Here is a 10,123-nt window from a genome sequence, read left to right as displayed (position 1 = left end):
ATTTTTTAATTTTTATTTGTGTATTTGGCTGTGTTGTCTTAGTTGAGGCACTGGAGATCAATCTTCATTGTGGCATGGCAGATCTTTGGTTGCAGCCTGAGAACTCTGCGCTGTGGCATGTGGAATATGCTTCCTCCACTAGGGATCCAACCCAGGCCCCCTGCACTAGGAGCCTGGAATCTTAGCCACTGCACCACCAGAGAGTCCCTGTGTTTCGTATTAATACCTTCAGTTCAGTTCATTTCAGTCGCTCAGTCGTATCCGACTCTTTGCGACCCCATGGACTATAGCTCGCCAGGCCTCCCTGTCCATCACCAACACCCAGAGTCTACTCAAACTCATGTCCATCGAGTTGGTGATGCCATCCAGCCATCTCATCCTCTGTCGTCCCCTTCTCCTCCTGCCCCCAATCCCTCCCAGCATCAGAGTCTTTTCCAATGTGTCAGCTCTTCACATGAGGTGGCCAAAGTATTGAAGTTTCAGCTTTAGCATCATTCTTTCCAAAGAACACCCAGGACTGGTCTCCTTTAGTATGGACTGGTTGGATCTCCTTGCAGTCCAAGGGACTCTCAAGAGTCTTCTCCAACACCACAGTTCAATAGCATCAATTCTTCGGCACTCAGCTTTCTTCACAGTCCAACTCTCACATCTGTACATGAGACCACAGGAAAAACCATAGCCTTGACTAGATGGACCTTTGTTGGCAAAGTAATGTCTCTGCTTTTGAATATGCTATCTAGGTTGGTCATAACTTTCCTTCCAAGGAGTAAGCGTCTTTTAATTTCATGGCTGCAATCACCATCTGCAGTGATTTTGGAGCCCCGAAAAATAAAGTCTGACACTGTTTCCACTGTTTCCCCATCTATTTCCCATGAAGTGATGGCACTGGATGCCATGATCTTCGTTTTCTGAATGTTGAGCTTTAAGCCAACTTTTTCACTCTCCTCTTTCACTTTCATCAAGAGGCTTTTTAGCTCCTCTTCACTTTCTGCCATAAGGGTGGTGCCATCTGCATATCTGAGGTTATTGATATTTCTCCCAGCAATCTTGATTCCAGCTTGTGCTTCTTCCAGTCCAGCGTTTCTCATGATGTACTCTGCATAGAAGTTAAATAAGCAGGGTGACAATATACAGCCTTGACGTACTCCTTTTCCTATTTGGAACCAGTCTGTTGTTCCATGTCCAGTTCTAACTGTTGCTTCCCGACCTACATATAGGTTTCTCAAGAGGCAGGTCAGGTGGTCTGGTATTCCCATCTCTTACCTCCAGACAAAAATAATATTAGTATTGTTTTGTTTAATAACTGCGTACTGAATGAACAACATAGCCTATCCTCTGGAAACGTAGGCTCCATGGCAGGGGCTTTGATCACCACTATACACTGTGCCTTTAACAGAATCTGCCCAAAGTAGACACTCAGTAAATATTTGTTGAATGAATGAATGGGTGAATGATTTTGACAGGTACTTCACTGGATGCTGGGGTTGATCATTCAGTCCTTTACATGGTAGGAGAAGGCAAATAAGCAAATACATATTATATCAGGTGGTCGTGCTCTGAAGAAAAATGAAAGGCTGAAGGAGGATCTGTTTTGTTGTGCGCATCCCACGCTGAGAAAAGGTGAACTCCACACCCAGCTCAGTCGTTGAGAATGATGAAGTCACACACACACCAAGGGGGTCGGAAAGACTTCATGATTCCCACACAGAGGCTTTCCGGAGTAGCAGGGCAGCTCCCAGGCAAGCCCAAAAACAGCCTGCGAGAACAGGGAGAGAGGACTGGCTTGGGGGTTTAATAATGGTTAGCAGGTCGGGTCAGGGTGATGGTTGTGCATGCAGTTTGAATTTTCCACAGGTGTCAAAGCAAGAAGGAGTCAGGCTTTTTTTTTTTAAAAATAATTTAATTTGTTTTATTTAGTTAGTTTTGGCTGTGCTGGGTCTTCATTGCTGCGCGGGCTTTTCTCTAGTTGTGGCGAGCAGGGGCTGCTCTCCAGTTGCAGTGTGTGGCTTCTCGTCGCGGGGGCTTCTCTGGTGCCGCACAGCCTCTGGGGCACTCAGGCTTCCGTAGTTGCGCACGTGGGCCCAGGAGCTGCGGCTGCAGGGCCCTAGCACACAGGCTCAGCAGTTGCGGTGCACAGGCTTAGTTGTTCTGCGGCATGTGGGATCCTCCCAGACCAGGGATCGAACTTGTGTCTCCCGCATTGGCAGGATGATTCTTTATCACTGAGCCACTCGGGGAAGCCCACAGCCAGGCTTTCTTATCACACAAACGTGGGGCAGAGGGGAGGAAGGATTGGGGTAAGGCTTAATATCTGTCAGCAATCAAACATTAGAAGTGGAATCAGACTCTTACACATTTTATAGAGAGGGATCAGGGAAAGCTGCTGATAAAGAGACATTTGAGCCAAGTCCTGAAGAAATGAGAGAGTGAGCCATGAGGTTATTTGGAGAAACATCCTTTCTGGCAGATTAAAAGTTTCAGCCAGAAGAGAACTTGGTAGTTTCAAGAAACCGCAAAGAGGCCATTGTGAACAAGGCAGGATCACCTGAACTCCATGAAGCTAACATCTAGTGCATATTCTGAGAAGCAATTTTTAAAATGCTAGCTAGATATAGGTATTTGCAAAATTATGTTAATACCATATTCACTTTAGGAATGTGACAAGGATGCCCAATATCATTAACTATTGGAGTTTCAACCAGGAAAAAAGACAAGAAAGAAGAGGTATAACAACTGAAAAGGAAGCAAAAAATCAGTTTTTCAGCAGAAAACATGGTTGACCTCTTGAAAAACGCAAGAGAATCTATAGTTATAGTATCAGACTGAGTTCAAAGAGGTTCCTAAATATAAATATTATTGTTCAGTCGCTCAGTCATGTCTGATTCTTTACAACCCTATGGACTGTAGCCTGCCAGGCACCTCTGCCCATGGAGATTTCCAGGCAAGAGTACTGGAGTGGGTTGCCATTTCCTTCTCCAGGGGATCTTCCTGACCCAGAGACTGAATGCATGGCTTCTGCATTGGCAGGTAGATTCTTTACCACTGAGCCACCAGGGAAGTCCAAATATAAATATTATTCAGCCATAAAAAAGATGAAATATTACCATTTGCAGCAACATGGATAGACCTACAGAATATCATAGTATGTAAAATAAGTCAGAGAAAGACAAATATTAAATATCACTTAAATGTGGAATCTAAAAAGTAATACAAAAATCTATATACAAAACAGGGACAGACTCATAGACAGAAAACATACAGTTATTTACCAAAAGGGAAAGGGAGTTGGGGTGGGGTGGGGGAGTGTGGGGACGGATATGGGCTTCCCAGGCGGTACTAATGGTAAAGAACCCACTTGCCAATGCAGAAGATGTAAGAGACAGGGTTCGATCCCTGGGTGGGGAAGAGCATGGCATCCCTGGCAGAGGAAATGGCAATCCCGTCCAGTATTCTTGCCTGGAGAATCCCATGGACAGAGGAGTCTGGCAGGTTACATTCCATAGCATTGCACAAAGTCAGTCAGGACTGAAACGACTTAGCACACACACATAAAGTAGATAAGCAACAAGAATTTACTGTATAACAAAGGGAACTATAATGGAAAATAATCTGAGAAAAACATGTATATAACTAAATCACTTTGCTGTACACCTGAGACTAATACAATATTGTATCTATGCTTTAGAAATAAAGTTTCTAAATGTAAAAATCAATATACAGTAATTAGTTGTATTTCTGCATACCAACAAAAAAAATGGTTAAAGATATAAATTTGGAAGGAATTCCCTGGCAGTCCAGTGGTTAGGACTCCACGCTCTCAGTGCCAGTGGCCTAGGTTTGATCCCTAGTTGAAGAACTAAGATCTTGCAGTGGTGCTGCCAAAACAAAAAAAGTATATTTGAGAAAGATACCAACTGCATATTACTAAAAGTACACAGCAGTATTTTTGTTTAAAAAAATTACATATAACAGTTATGGAGAAAATTATAAAATTGTTGAAAATGCAAAGAAATAAAAACAAACAGTTACATCTAGGAAGACATAATCTCTAGAAGTATCAGTTCTTTTCAAATCTATAAATTCAATGTCAGTCTAGTCCCAGTAGGGCTTTTGATAGAACCTCACCAGTTCGTTTAAAAATATATGGGAAAGCAAAGGGCCAAGATAAGGAAAGACAATTTTCAAGATAGCAAGATCAGGTTTATTTGAAAGATAGCAACATCTTTAAACTTACTATTTAAGTAAGACAGTGTGGTTTCAGTACAGTGAGGACAGTCAAACCAAGAGCAGAAGCAGGTCCTCACATGTGCAGACGCTTGATTTTTCTGACACAGCAGATCGGCAGGGGAAGGAGAATGTGTCCACAGAGTGCTGGCACACCCAGTCATTAATGTGGAGAAACCAAACCGGATTGAACTCAATGCCTGGCAAATTAAAGACCTGCAGGTGAACAAGAAAACTTTTAAAGTTTTAGAAGAAAATATGGGAGGTATCTTTATGACCTAAGGGCATGAAAAAATTTTCTAAACAACATAAGGCACAGACTATATAAAAGATAAACAAATCTGATCTGACAACATTAAAATGTAACAGATGGTCAAATGTAATGGTCAAATGATAATTTAGGAAGAAAACAAATCACAGACTAGGAGAACATATTTTCAAAATACAACTGATTAAATTCATGATGCGAAGAACTGACTCCTTGGAGAAGACCCTGATGCTAGGAAAGATTGAAGGCAGGAGAAGGGGACAACAGAGGATGAGATGGTTGGATGACATCACTGACTCAATGGACATGAGTTTGAATAGACTCAGGGAGTTGGTAATGGACAGGGAAGCCTGGCGTGCTGCAGTCCATGGGGTCACAAAGAGTCGGACTTAACTGAGTGACTGAACTGAGCTGAACTATTCAGGATGCATTAACATCTATATGTCAATAAGGAAAAGAAGAACTTCTAGTAGAAAAATAGGCTGAAATTACGAACTGGTATTTGGCAGAAAAACCAATGGCCACTGGCTGCACTCAGTCTTGTTTGCGGTGGTGTGCATGTGGGATCGTTACCCAACCAGGCTTCGAACCCTGGCCTCCTGTACTGGGAGTGCCAAGTTTTAGCACTGCACCACCAGGGAAGTCCCCAGTGGTCACTGTTAAATTTAAGATTTCTATTTCCAGTAATAATAGATTAGATAATTCAGATGAATCATCTCACTAAAGATAATTTTAAAAGCTTCAAAACATAAAACGTATCTTCTTGAAGGTACTGAAGAGTTAACAAGAAAGGCCAGTATCTGGGAGAGAATGGAAGCCCAGCTAACCTTCAGGACATAAAGAATCTTCAAGTATGAGTGATTACTGTTGTAAGCCTGTGACTTTTGGGATGCTTTGTTACATAGCAGTAGGTGACTAACTTTAAAAATAAATACAAAGAAATGACAAGGAGTGGTTATTTCTAGGAGGAAGGGGGAAGTGAGCTAGGAAGAGCACAAAGGAGCTTCAACTATATCAGTAGTCATTATTAAGCTGGGTGTGAAAACACAGGTGTTTGTTGTTATCTTCTTTTTGACAAATATAAAGTTAAGGACATAGTATTGTGAATCTCTTTTTTAGAAGTATTTTCTTTTGTACTTAATTTTCCACACATTTTCTTAAAATACTTTTCAGTTTATACTAAAGAATTATGGTGATTTGTAATTAATATTAAATTACTTTCAAATTAAATACTTCCCTTTTGTTCTTTTTTTCCTTTTGTTTTCTTGACTGGATTAGAATTTTTTCTGACACTTTGCTATCCTATTCTTATATATGACTTTTTCCCCGAAGGAGTTATCCTTTGCATGTTCAGTGGCCTGCATTTATGACATGTGGTAAGTGGTAGACAGTAATAGGGAGAGAGGACTATGCTGGGTAAAAATATTTTATTTGCCTTTAGAAAGGCTGATAAAATGTCAATGACAATATATTATGTGATGTTTTCCTATGAAATGTACTGGAATATCTGTTTTAAGTAAGAATGGGTCATGATATACCAATGGATCTTAGATACTGGTGAATTCCTATGGGACAAATTATGAATGAAATGACAAGTCAGCTTTTTAAGTGTCTGTCCTGATGTGGTGACATAAAAACTCAAAAGAAGTGTAGATAAAGGGTGAAGAGGATTTGGCCCTGAAAGAAGAGGATTAATAAGCAGGGGGTTCTATATGCAGTGAGTGAGAACAGTGAAGCGTGAAACAGCACAGCCACTAAGAACCTGTTCTAACAAAGCTGTGAGGGGGATTGAGTTACTTAGGCATTACAGCCCTTGGGAGAAGTGAAGTGTCCTACAAACCTGCCTGGTGGGGAGTTCTAGATTTGCCTTAAGGACCTGAGTTGAGAACCCCTGCAATATTAAAGCAGTTCTAGAGTGAATTAGCTGCAGTTCTACCCTCAAGCTGCTTCCTATCAGATTTCTTATGGCATGGGGGCGGGAGCAGGGAATTGTCCTCTGAAAGGGTCCGGAGCCTCTTCCCCTGATGACTGTGTGAAAACCGCCTTTCCCTTTCCATTGGTGCTCTCCAAAGAGGGGTGCAAGAACCTCAGCAACTGCAAAGGACATCCCAAGTGGTGCAGGAATATTAGAATGCCTTTACATATTTTATTTCATCCTTTTAATTTCTATTTTTGCATACATTTCTGAAGTTACATTCTGTTAGGGGTTTCAGCTAAAAAGTTTTGTGATTTTCAGTTCAAAGAGCTTGGAGATCAGATAAATATACATCACCTTTCCAAACCTAAAATAAGAACACAATCTGACACTATAAAGGCAATTATGTGACTAAAGTAATAAAATATTAAATAGAGTTTTCTACAGAAAATCTGGTATATTCATTCATTGGTCAAATACATGGTTAGTATTCCTGGGACTTCTACCTATGGCCCATTTCTCTTGATATGTCCCATTTGTCTGAAACATTGTGTTTTTCTGAAGTGTGTTAAGTGTGGCAAGAAAAACTAATTTCTTTAAGTTTACAGTAATGCTTGGGTTGGGGTTCCCCAGTGGCTCAGTGGTAAAGAATCTGCCTGCAATGCAGATGTGGGTTCGATCCCTAGGTTTAAACTTACCCTCCAGGGAAGATGCCCGAAGGAGGTCATGGCAACTCACTCCAGTACTCTTGCCGGGAAAATCCCCATGGACAGAGGAGCCTGGCCGGCTACAGTCCATGGGGCTGCAAAGAGTTGGACACAACTGAAGTGACTTAGCATGCAAGCAGAGCTTGGGTTAGTTACATTAACAATTTAATATGTGCCACTAGAACAGATACCTAAAAGCAGACACTCAGTTGCTTTTGATTTTAAAAGCCCAGCTTCCTTTTAGAGTCTCTGTGAAGCCTCTGTATGTCATGTTCTATTGCTCATTCAATGTCAATTTAATGAACATCATCCACATGCCAAGCACTGCACCAGGGATACAGGATCAGACACTGACTGACATATGAACAAATAGTTAAAACAGGGTGAGTCCTATTAGTATTACTCTGTAATGTATTGTACATTATAGAGGAAACTTCATCTCACAAACACAAATATAAATTTACTAAACACATGAATTTTTGGTGCTGGCCAAGATGGAATAAGCCCACAGCAGCCTAGTTCTTCAACAATTACAAAATACGAAACTTTGGACAAAATGCAGACAGCAACTCCCAGAAGACTGTTGAAAATTAAACCATTTTGACTGAACGGTTGAAGAAGGAAGTCCAAACTTGAAAAATGAACAATACTGATGACGAGTTTCCTGATTTTTCTCTCCTCTTTTATCCGAGGCAGACTGGGTCACAGAACAATGCAACGGGCATGGACAGCAAAAACTCCCAACATGAACGTGAAGTCGCTCAGTTGTGTCCGACTCTTTGTGACCCCATGGACTGTAGCCTACCAGGCTCCTCTGTCCATGGGATTTTCCAGGCAACAGTACTGTAGTGGATTGCCATTTCCTTCTCCAAGGGATCTTTCCAGCCCAGGGATCGAACCCAGGTCTCCTGCATCATAGACAGACACTTTACCGTCTGAGTAAACCAGGGAAGTCCAAAAACTCCCAAGAGACAGTTCATTTTGGCTAGAGAAGCAGGAAAGGGGGGCCCAGCAGGCCACAGTGTGAAAGTCTCCATTTTCCTCTTGTTCCTCTTCTATCTCTTGGCTCTGCCCAAAGGCTTTACCCCAGTGCAGTCAGAGCAGCACCGCTGCATCGGTGGTTTTAGTGGAGCTGTTACCTAAAAGAGCAAGAGAAAAATGATTCCAGAGGAATCAGGAAATGGACTTCTTGGGGTCCCATTTTTCTGTCTCTTTTCTCTTGGTGCTTCAAGAGTAATTTACAGCCTGGGATATTAAGAGGGCACTATAACTAAGAAAAACTGGTATTTGTGGAAAGAAGCAGGAAAAGAGGTGCTATTCACAATATTCCCTTATTAGACTTTTTTTTTTTTAATTAGCCTTTTACTGCCTGTAAGAATTTTGAAAGTGTATCCCAAGTTATCTTGCATTCTGTTCTGTTCTGTGTTTTGGATTTTTTCATTGACCGAACTTTGAGTTCACTAATCTTGTTCTGTGCTATGTCAGATCTCTTAGTAAACCTATCTTGTCCTAAGTCACTTCAGTCGTGTCCAATTCTTTGCAACCCCATGGATGCACCACCAAGCTCTGCTGTCCATAGGATTCTCCAGGCAAGAATACTGGAGTGGGTTGCCATGCCCTCCTCCAGGGGATTTCATGACCCAGGGATTGAACTCAAGTCTTTTTAGGTCTCCTGTATTTGGCAGGTGGGTTCTTTACCAAAGTACCACCTTATTAGCTATTAATTTCAGTTACTTTGGGGATGTCCCTGGTGGTCCAATTGGTTGAGTCTTCACCTTCCAGAGCAGGGGGGTGTGGGTTTAGCCCCAAGTTAGGGAGCTAAAATCTCACACGGCTCGTGACCAAAAAACCAGAACATAATCTTGGCCAAAAAATCAGAAGATAAAAACACAAGCAATATTGTAACAAAATCAATAAAGACTTTAAGAATAACCCATAGCAAAAATAAAAAATAAAACATTATTTTTAGTCTAGAATGTATATTTTGATTCTTTTTTTAATAGACAAAATTTTCTATTGAAACCCCATTTTTCATTCATTTTGTCCATTTTCCTCTATTTTCTTTAACATACTAATCTGTTAAAGTTCTTGCCTCCCATCTCCAGTGTTTTGATCATCCATGAATATGTTCCTGACTATGAGTTTTTGTTTTTGGTTTCAGCCACTATTTCACGACTTAACTACTACTAAAGTAATTTTTCGGCAGTGAGGATTTCCACTTTTGTTAGGCAGATGAAAGACTGATTGTAATCAGAGATCCAGCTGGGGTGGGGCCGAGTTTCTTTTTAAATAAAATTCAGGCCACATCTGAACGCGATCTCTCCCTCTTAGGGCCTGAAAGATGGCAGGGGTGCAGTTCTTCTCTTTGGAAGATCTGAGTTCCATGAACCCTCAAAATCTGACAAATACACTTCCCTCTAAGCAGATCTTAGTTTCATATGTATCCGAATGTGCAGAACACTTCACTGTTTTTTTGTGTGTGTGTGTGTGTTTTTAAACTTAATTATAATTTTATTTGCGCTAGGTCTTCCTTGCTGCTATTGGGCTTCCTTGCTTCAGAGACTGGGGGCTATTCTCTAGTTGTGGTGTGTGGGCTTCTCATTGTTGTGGCTTCTCTTTTTGCAGAGCACAGGCTCTAGGGCACGGGCTTCAGTACTTGCAGTTTGGGGTTTCAGTAGTTGCGGCTCTCAGGCTCTAGAGCACAGGCTCAGTAGTTGTGAAGCATGTACTTAGTTGCTCCGTGGCATGTAGAATCTTCCTGAACCAGGGATCAAACTTATGTCCCCTGCATTGGCAGGAGGATTCTAAAGCATTGCACTACCAGGGAAGTGGGCTTTCCTGGTGGCTCAGAAGTTAAAGCCTCTGCCTGCAACGCGGGAGATGCGGGTTCAATCCCTGGATTGAGAAGATCTCCTGGAGAAGGAAATGGCAACCCACTCCAGTGTTCTTGCCTGGGAAATTCCATGGACGCAGGAGCCTGGTGGCCTACAGTCCATGGGGTGGCAAAGA

Source organism: Capra hircus, chromosome 29 (assembly GCF_001704415.2).
Source record: "Capra hircus breed San Clemente chromosome 29, ASM170441v1, whole genome shotgun sequence".
NCBI classification, from domain to species: domain Eukaryota; kingdom Metazoa; phylum Chordata; class Mammalia; order Artiodactyla; family Bovidae; genus Capra; species Capra hircus.
The sequence above is the reverse complement of the archived record's forward strand: the minus strand, read 5'-3'. Positions refer to the sequence as shown.